Here is a 9861-nt window from a genome sequence, read left to right as displayed (position 1 = left end):
TCCTTACACCACACACAAAAACAGACCTAAGTGTGAGATAGGAATCCATCAAAAGCCTAGAGAACACAGGCAGCAACTTCTTGCTAGACACGTTTCCAAAGGCAAGGGAAAGAAAGGCAAAAATGAACTATTGGGACTTCAAGATAAAAAGTCTTTGCAAGGTAAGGGAACAGTTAACAAAACCAAAAGAGAACTGACAGAATGGGAGAAGATATTTGCAAATGACATGTCAGATAAAGGGCTAGTATTCTAAGATCTATAAAGAACTTATCAAACTCAACACCCAAAAAAGAAAGAATCCAATCAAGAAATGGGCCAAAGACATGAACAGACATTTCTCTGAAGATGACATACAAATGGCCAACACAGGAAGAAATGCTCCACATCACTTGACATCAGGGGAATACAAATCAAAACCACAATGAGATACCACCTCACACCATTCAGAATGGCTAAAATTAACAAGTCAGGAAACAACAGATGTTGGCGAGGTTGTGGAGAAAGGAGAACCCTCTTACACTGTTGGTGGGAATGCAAGCTGGTAGAGCCACTCTGGAAAACAGTATGGAGGTTCCTCAAGAAGTTAAAAATAGGCTACCCTACGACCCAGCAATTGCACTCCCAGGTATTTACTCCAAAGATACAAATGTAGTGATCCAAAGAGGCATCTTCACCCAATGTTCATAGCAATGTCCACAAAAGCCAAACTGTGGAAGGAGGGGAGATGTCCTTCAACAGATGAATGGATAAAGATGTGGTATGTATACAGTGGAATATTACTCAGTGATCAGGGTGAATACATACCATTTACATCGACTTGGATGGAACTGGAGGGTATTATGCTGAGTCAAATAATTCTTTGAGTTACATTGTTTCATGTAGAATATAAGAAACAGTGCAGAGGATCATAGGGGAAGGGCAAGTCATCAGAGGAAAACAAACCATGAGAGACTCTTAACTATAGGAAACTGAGGGTTGCTGAAGGGGAGGCGAGTTGGGTGATGGGGTAAATGGGTGATGGGCAATAGAGTACAAGTGATGTGATGAGCACTGGGTATTATATACAACTGATGAATATATGTGAATATATGTATATATGTATATATGGGACCAGTGAATTGAGTTAGTGCTGCAGGGCCAGGGCTGACTGAGTGAGGGCAGAAAAATCCACTGAGTTGTTGAGTTAACTCCTGGTATTGAACCTGAGACATCCCAATGCCAGTGGTGCTGAGGGCAACACCTGATGTGACCAGCAGGCTCAAGATAAGAGGGATGGCCATAGGGGAGCGTCGAGGGCGGCTAGGAGGTCTCCCTATGAGTGGGGCATCACTCCCGGGGAGGACTGAAAGATCGGGTAAGCGACTGACAAGCGTGCATGAATGATCACACGGGGTGATGCAGATGTATACACCTTGATCACAAGCCAGAAAAGTGTTAGGCGCACAGACTCAACTGTGGCCTGTGATGGGAGAGGAAGCATTGCCATACAGCTGTACCAGAGCCAGGGAGGGATAATCTGAGGTCCCCAGTGCCGAGGTGGGAGGTGACATAGTAGATTGGTTGAGGATGACATCTAGGTATTGGATGGGACAGGGCTTCATACAGATCCAGCAGACAGACGCTAGGGGTGGATTTGAGCGGTTAAGCGCTTGGTGGGAGGCGTTATTCATACCTAACAGTTGTGCTATAGATGCTTGCTGCATGTGAATGGGGGACCCAGGGATGCTCCAGGGTGAGTTATTTTCTGTCTGACTCTGGGGGGTTGACTGTAAGGCTTGGAGTAATCATAAATTTGACCATGGGGTTGTCTCCTTTCTGGTGTCCCTTACAGTGCTGGATTGCTACTTCCTTTGGAAGCCAGACTGCTTCGAGGAGTCTCAGTATCTCCTCTTTGTTCTTGATAGCTTTTCCTGCTGTGGTTAGGAGGTCTCTTTCCTTGTAGATGGCTCCATGTGTATGTACAGTAGCAAAGGCATCAGAGTCAGTATAGATGTTGACTTGCTTGCCTTCACCGAGGGTGAGGGCTTGGACTAAGTCATATAATTCAGCCCGTTGAGCTGACCATCCAGCTGGTAATGCCTTAGCTTCTAGGACTTCAGTGGTTGTGGTTACTGCATAACCTTCTCTCAGGGCACCCTCTTGTAGGTAACTGCTGCCATAGCTGAACAGTGTGAGCTCTGGATTCTTTATGGCTTGATCCTGCAGATCTGGACGGCTCACGTAGACTTCATCAGTCACCTTGGAGCAGTCATGGTCTGGTTCCCCTTCTTCCGTGAGGAGAAAGTTTGCTGGATTTAATGTCCTTACTGTTTCAAGGGTGACCCATGGGTTTTCTCAGAGGAGCCCTTGGTGTTGTGCTAGCTGAGGGTTGGAAAGGAAGTGGTGTCCCTGTGTGTTCATGAGGGACACAACTGCATGAGGGACTTGACGTTAAGTTCTTGCCCCAGGGTAAGTTTGTCCACCTCCTTGATGAGTAGGACTGTGGCTGCCAGCGCCCTGAGGCATGGCAGCCATCCCGCTGCCGCAGGGTCCAGCTTCTTTGATAGGTAAGCAACTGGCTGTTGCCAGGGTCCAACAGTCTGGGTGAGTACCCTGGAGAGCTATTTTTTCTTTTTCATGCACAAAGAGATTGAAGGGTTTTTCTACATCTTGTAGTCCCAGGGCTGGAGACCGCCCCACGGTGGTCTTTATCTCTGTGAAAGCAGTTTCTGCTTCCTCAGTCCAGGTAGGGTGTTCTTGATCTGGTCCCCCTAAGAGATCATAAAGGGGTCTTGCTATGGCTGAGAACCCAGGAATCCAGATGTGGCAGAATCCTGCAGCCCCAGGAATTCTTGTAGGTCACTTTTTGTCTGGGGCTGTGGCAGGGAGATGATGACCCTTTTCCTCTGTGGCCCTAGTTCTCTTTTCCCTTGGGTGAGGAGGGAACCAAGGTATAAACCTGTTGTTGGCAGATTTGTGCCTTCTTCCATGAGGCTTGGTATCCCGGTATCCTTTGTGCCTTTTGTACAGTCTTCTTGCGTGTCACTGGCAAGGAGGAGGTCATCCAAATACTGGAGGAGGGTGCATCGTGTGGCCTCTCTTGAGAAGCTGGTGAGGTCTGCAGCCAGCGCTTCCCCAAAGAGGGTTGGTGAATGTTTAAACCCCTCTGGGAGGCGCGTCCAAGTCCGTTGCATCTGGTGCCATGTATCAGGTTCAGATAATTCAAAGGCTCTGGGGAGCTAAGCAGAGGCAGAAGAAGGCATCCTTCAAATCTAGGCAAGTGAAGCATCTGGCCAACCCTGGGATTTGGCCAAGGAGGGTGTATGGATTCGGGACCACTGGGTGCAGAGAGATGGTCACCTTGTTGATGGCCTGCAGGTCTTGAACTGGTCGGTATCCCCCTCCTGCCTTCTTGGGGGGCAGGAGTGGGGTATTCCAGGCTGACTGGCACTCGACTAGAATACCTGCTTCTTTGAGTTTGGTCAGATGTTCTTGGATGCCGATCTTAGCTTCTTGTGGAAGGGGGTATTGCCTTTGCCTCTGAGGTTGGGCTCCTGGGATCAGTTCAACAATGATAGGGTCCCAATTCCAGGCTAGTCCAGGTGGGTTGTTTTCAGCCCATACTGAAGGGAAGGAGAGTCTGAACTCTGGCAGGCTGCTCTATTCTGGGCCTGGGCACAGAATAGCCTCCATTCTTCCCTTGGCGTGGTAATTGCTAGTATCAGAGACCCCATCTCCTCTTGCCTTGGGTCCAATTGGAGGCTAGTGTGTCCAGTGGGCTCAAAGGTTGTCCTGAGCCCTAAGCTTGGAGAGTATGTCTCAGCCCAGGAGAGGGATGGGGCAATCAGGCAGATAAAGGAATTCGTGTCAGACCTTGTGGTCCCCGAGTTTGCACTGGCGAGCCTGGCAAAAGGGCTGTTGTATCGTTCGCATCCCAGTGCCCCTGAGGATGGTCGCAGTCCTTTTGCTGAAAGGTGCCCCTGGGGAGGTGACAGCAGAGTTCTCAGCCCCAGTATCAACCATAGAATTCACTGGTTGGCCCCCCACCTTCATTTTGATTGTGGGCTCATGGGGGCCAAGGAGGAAAGAGCCCGGTCCCCCTCAGACTGAGTCCATTCCCGCAAGGCCTATGAGGTCCTTCTCTTAGGGTTCTTTCTTGTAGCAGCTGGGCTTTTGAGCCTTTCCCTGGTTGGGACATTCGTTTTTCCAATGCCCTTTCTCTTTACAGTAGACACATTGATCCCTTGCCAAGGGGGTTCTGGGCTTCCCCCCTTTCAGTGGTTGGGGTCTCCCCATCTTTGTGTTGTCCGTTTCTTTCAGGGCGGCAGCAAGGATGCTGACTTTCTTTTTCATCTTTCTGTCAGCTTCCTGCTCGGCTTCGGCCTCCCTGTTCATGTAGACCTTATTGGCAACCTCTATTTGGGTGATGTTCATCCTGGCAAAACCCTCTAGTTTCTGAAGTTTTTTCCTGATGTCTGGGGTGGCCTGAGCCATGAAGGAGGTGTTTACCATCTATTGGCTTTCCTGTGCCTCGGGGAAATGGAGTGTATATCCTGTAGGCTTCACATAGTCTTTTTTAGTAGTCCCCAGGGGACTCCCCTGGTTGTTGAGTGGCTTTAGTCATGTTCATGGGAGGAGGGCATCCTGGTATGGGCGGATGTGGGCCTGTCCCTCAGTTGTGGTGAAGTCCCATTCTGCGCCCTCTTCAGGTGCAGCCATTATTAGCCCAGGCAGCAGGGTTGATGACTCCCACTGCATGCTCTTCCACGTACTGCTGTGCACCTTTCATTATTCTCCTCCTTTCCTCTGTGTTAAACAGGGTGTGGAGTAACTGTTGGCAGTCTTCCCAGGTTGGCAGATGAGTCTGGAAGAGGGATTCTATGAGGTCTACCATAGCCTGTGGTTTCTCAGAGTAGGATGGGGTGTTATGTTTCCAGTTGAGGAGGTTGGTGGTAGATAAGGGCTGATAATACATCATGGAATGGCTCGGTGAGACCGTCCTGTCTTCATCGTGCCTCTCAGGTTCCTGCGTCTCTCATGCAGGCATTTGGAGGGTGCTTGCACCTGGCCTGGGGCACAGCCTGGCTGCTGGTCCTGGAGAAAGTGGATCCTCTGGGCCTGGGGGCACCGGTGAAACCGGTGGCGGGGAGTGTCTGGAGCTGAATGGCCAGGTATAGGCAGTCTTGAGGGTACGTATGGTGGGGGCAGGGTCGGTTCATCCTCAGGATCTCTGGCTAGGATTTGTGGAGACTGGGGCTTTTGCTTGTTTTCTTTAGGTTGCTTGGATGAGGTGATTAAGGCCCTGGCCTGTCCCTGCCTATTGCAAGTGAATCCCACCCAGGAGGGAAGGGTCTGAGCAATTCCTAGTCAGGAGTCAATGTATGGAAACTGGTCAGGGTGTCTCCTGTTACAACTCGCCATACTCAACGAATTGTTGCACATCCAATGTCCCTTCTGAAGGCCACCTGACATTAAAGATGGGCCATTCCAACTCACATAGGGTTCTCAACTTGCCGGGGTTCATCTTGACTCCATAGTCTCCCCAAAACCCCTTCTTGAAATTTTTGATCATGGGTCTCTAGAACCGTAGGTTTACTCTGCCCTGACCCCATGGTGATGTCCCTGTGTGCAGTGGCGCAGAGACAGACAAAGGGGGGGGGTGCCTCCTGAGATGAGACCAATCAGATGCCCGTCTGGCCATGTCCCGAAGGAACTTAGGTGAGGCTTAGCCGTAGCATCTCAGCGTTGTGACTTATGATCGGAAACTATTCTGATGCTGCCATAGACCGTATGCCGTTCACCATGGAATTGCAGAAGGGCCCACTCAGACTCCGTAAGCTTCTGGGGACCTTAAGGGTTGCCTGCCCGTGGAGTCACAGAATCAGTCTGCTTGAGCAAGCCAGGTTGGACTGCACATTCACTCACACATTCACACTCCAGAAGTTATTATGTTCCCTCCCTGGGAATCCCTACCTGTGAGACCTCTAAGAGGTCTCTGGGAGGTGATCAGGCTCCCCTTCCACCCCAATGGGGGTGGGCCTGTCTGGGTCCTGGGGTCCCAGTCCTTACTGAATCCAACATTGGGACCAGGTCCTCACCTGCCAAGTCTCCTCGAGTCCAGTGGGAACAGTGGAGCTTGGCCGGCCCAAGGCGACCAGGGCGGGAGACTGCCAAAAATTAGGCATGGTGTGCCTTCTCCGTTATGATCACTCCTTCCGTCACCACCCTGCCATTGCCCCAAACCAGAGGCAACAATGGGCCAGAGCAGCTGGGTTTCCTGGTCAGGGAACCAAATGTTACAGAACCTGGACTGGGTCACCCAACGGAAGAACCAAGCAGCACTTGGAGATCTTGGAGGATAGGAGGTTTATTTAATGCCAGCAGGCTCAGAGAAGAGTGATCCCTGAGCACAAAGGGGGCAGTTTATACACTTCTACTTCTGCATACTTGGCACTCTTGGCGTGTGTGTGAAGCGGGGCAGGGAGAGGAACCCGGAAGAGCCCCGTGGCAGGGGCTCAGTCGGCCATCTTAGGACACAGATTTTTTCTTATCACTATAAAACTCATTGGAAGATTTGGAGTTACTAAAATGTTTTGGAATAACAACACTTGGCACTATTACTATAATATCACCGACTTAGTTGCTAAATATCTTTGAGAATTTTTCCTACTTAAGAACTCTACCTTAAGCCTCTAGGTGTTTGCTGCCCCACTATTTGAGGAAGCTGGGATTCCATTTACCTTGTCACATGTTGATAATTCCATTTCACCTGGAAGCTCAGGTGCTTTGTCCTCACTGCTGCATCTCTGGATTTCTTGAGAGTAAGGGTAATGAAGAGTCTCAAGTACAGTCTGTGACTTTGGCTCAGCTTTTAAATTCTTTACAATAAACTATGTACAATACTTAAAGCATTTTCTGTGTTAACCAGTTAGCTTAGAGAATAGGCTGGGCCAACTTGGAAGTAGGAGCTGATAGTATTGCAAGTGCAGTTTCCTTCACCTTATGGGCCACTAGGAGTCAGGCTTTGGAGAGACCACTAATCCTTCATGTAGAAACCGGAAAGGTTTTCACCTGAAAACCCTTGTCCGGTTACCTTAACCTGCTTTTACTGGCAGTTATTCTTTCTACAGGCAGCACTTGCTTTGTTCTTCTGAACTATTTAGAAAAGTTCAGATCTCCTAGAATAAAAGAACAGTGGCTCCTTCTATCCAGTCTTAAGATAGACTTCAGTATTGTTCCTAGGCTAAGCTTTGGCCCCTCCTCCAGCAGTAAACATCTGTCTAGGAGAAGTCTGCAAATGCCATCAGTCTTGACCTAATGTAACAGAATTACTTTGAAAGACCAAATCCAAGAGACTGGCCACAGATCTGACTTCAGGTGAAGGCAGTTCTTAGACACTTACTCTTATGTAACTGCCCTTGACTACTGAAACAGAACCAGTCTTGATGTAAATACCTGAATACAATAGACAAAGGCCCTGGGCCTGGGTAAACTGACCAGTATTTGACTTGACTCAACAGGCTGCAGGAAACTTAACCTGTTCTGCTGCCAGCTGTCAAATAACAAGCTTGTCACCTTTAGGTAATGCTAACAGATGAAGTCAGGTCAATGTTTTTCCCTGTCCAAAGAATCTACAGGACAGGTGTAAGTGGCTAATCTTGTAACAAAGCTTCCTCAAGTAGATACTTTAAATTATAACCAGGATTCACAGGGTTTTTTTCCCTTAAAGGTTACAAACCTGAAAGCTTGGAATTATATTTTACAGGGTTTGTTTTCATTTATGATCGGATGCTAAATAAACTGCCTGAATCTTGGCAACCTGGTTGGTAGTTGGCATACCTCTATTACTAACAAGGGGAATGAACAGATACACTGTTTAGGAAACTTCCAAACTCCCTTCTAAAGTGCTACCTCTTGCCTACTTTCCTGTTCTCCACCCATCCTCCTCATTTGTTTGAATTGGGTGTGTTTTAGAATGCTTATTTGAAAGGTTCCTCTACCTCTCTCAGGGGTGAGGAAGATTTATCAGATCACTAGATGAACTTGATAGGATGACTAAATGCCATGAGAACATCAATCTAGGCAACAGAGGTGTTTAAAACATCAGAAATTCGGGTTGGGGAAGCCAGATTTGTGTCTATTCAGTATACTTCATAGTGACTTCTTCATTGAATGACACTTCTGTTCCTTTCTTCCAGTTATGGGTCACACACAACCTAGTAGGAAGTTATTCTGCTTTTGTGGTCAACTTAAAGCAGATCTTCAAAACACCCTGGATCCATGGTCTAGGGCCCCTTTTGTTTGGGTTCTAATGTATATTCTCCTGGTTACATTCTCACATCTCACTACTAGTTATGCTCTTGCCTGACTTTATGCCACTTTTGGCCTACCTCTTATGTTCATTCTATTCCCCATCCTCAATCCATTTTACCATTTGCTTTATTATTATTATTTTTTAAAGATTTTATCTATTTGAGAGAGTACAAGCTGGGGAGAGAGACAGAGGGAGAGGGAGAAGTAGACCCCTCACCGAGCAGGGAGCCCGACACGGGGCTCAATCCCAGGACCCCGGGACCACAACCCAAGCCGAAGGCAGACGCTCAACTGACTGAGCCACCCAGGCGCCCCACCATTTGCTTTAAACCCTAGTGGATACTGATGGTTCTGGTTCCCTCTTTTTCCTTAGGTTATCAAGAATTTTCAGTCTAGATAAATGTTCATTGTTCAAATATATAGAACCTGGTCACGCTTATGTGAATAGTAGAGCAGGGTCATGACTGACTATATAAAACCTATGTGGATACGGACAAGGAATAGTAGCAACAGCAGCTAAGACTTCATACTATTCTGAATGCTTTCCATATTTTGGTTCAGAGTGGCTTCATTTCATAGAGAAATTTGAGGTCCAGAGGTTGTTACTTAATCTCTCAACCTGGGAAATTGTTCATTTTGGGTTAAGTGTCTTCATGTATACAATTAAACTGCCCTTACAATGACTTGTTATAATGTACTGATAAAACAAACATTTCATCAAATGCTTCATGTTGTAGTTAAAGGTTTGGTAGCATATAAATAACAAACAATCTCTAAAATAAGCCAAAACTACACCTAATTAAGTGGATGTCATTCCTACCTTGCTCAACAGGAAGCTAGATGTCTTAAGGGAATAAGACATACAGGAAGTGACTATCTACTGACCCGGTTCCTGGGTACACAGACTCAAATGTCAACCATGGGTAACATGGGGCATCTACCATTATGTGAATGGAAGCTTTTGTTGTGGCAAGATGAGTAATTAAATGCCATGAGCTTAGTCATGTACACATTTGCTCAGACTAAATGACCAAATAGACATAAAAATGTGGTATAAATCTGTCATAAACACTTGGAACGTATCTTGCCATCCTTTCCTGCATTTGTGGCTTAACTCTACTAGATCTTTCTGGGTCATCTTAATAAACTAAAATCATTTAAGGGCTGCTGCTTGATAAATGTATGCACTAAATTCTATGTAATAGTAAACTCTAGATCAATTTAACAGACTACCTGTCTGATTCAGTGAAGCAATCAGTACCTGTCACCTGATAAACTAGAACTGATGTAGAAATCTTCCTCTGAGGTATTACAATAGTCAGTTTCTACTTCTACTGACTTACTGGAGAATGCATGCAGGTACTGGCCCACTTCCAGTTAAATGAATCTCAATTACTCAGTCCTAGATAGTTACCAACTTTCATAGGTGATGCTCAGAGGCTAACTGCTTGAAGTCTCCCTTGTAAGAGGTACTGGGATTTGAACCCTATGTCTGGTCCAAAGCCAGATATTAGTTCTGCTACATGCAGAGGTGATAGGATGGTTGTGGAAATGCTTCCCTCGGCCCCT

This window comes from Neomonachus schauinslandi, chromosome 2 (assembly GCF_002201575.2).
Source record: "Neomonachus schauinslandi chromosome 2, ASM220157v2, whole genome shotgun sequence".
Lineage (NCBI taxonomy): Eukaryota > Metazoa > Chordata > Mammalia > Carnivora > Phocidae > Neomonachus > Neomonachus schauinslandi.
This window is presented reverse-complemented; position numbering follows the sequence as displayed.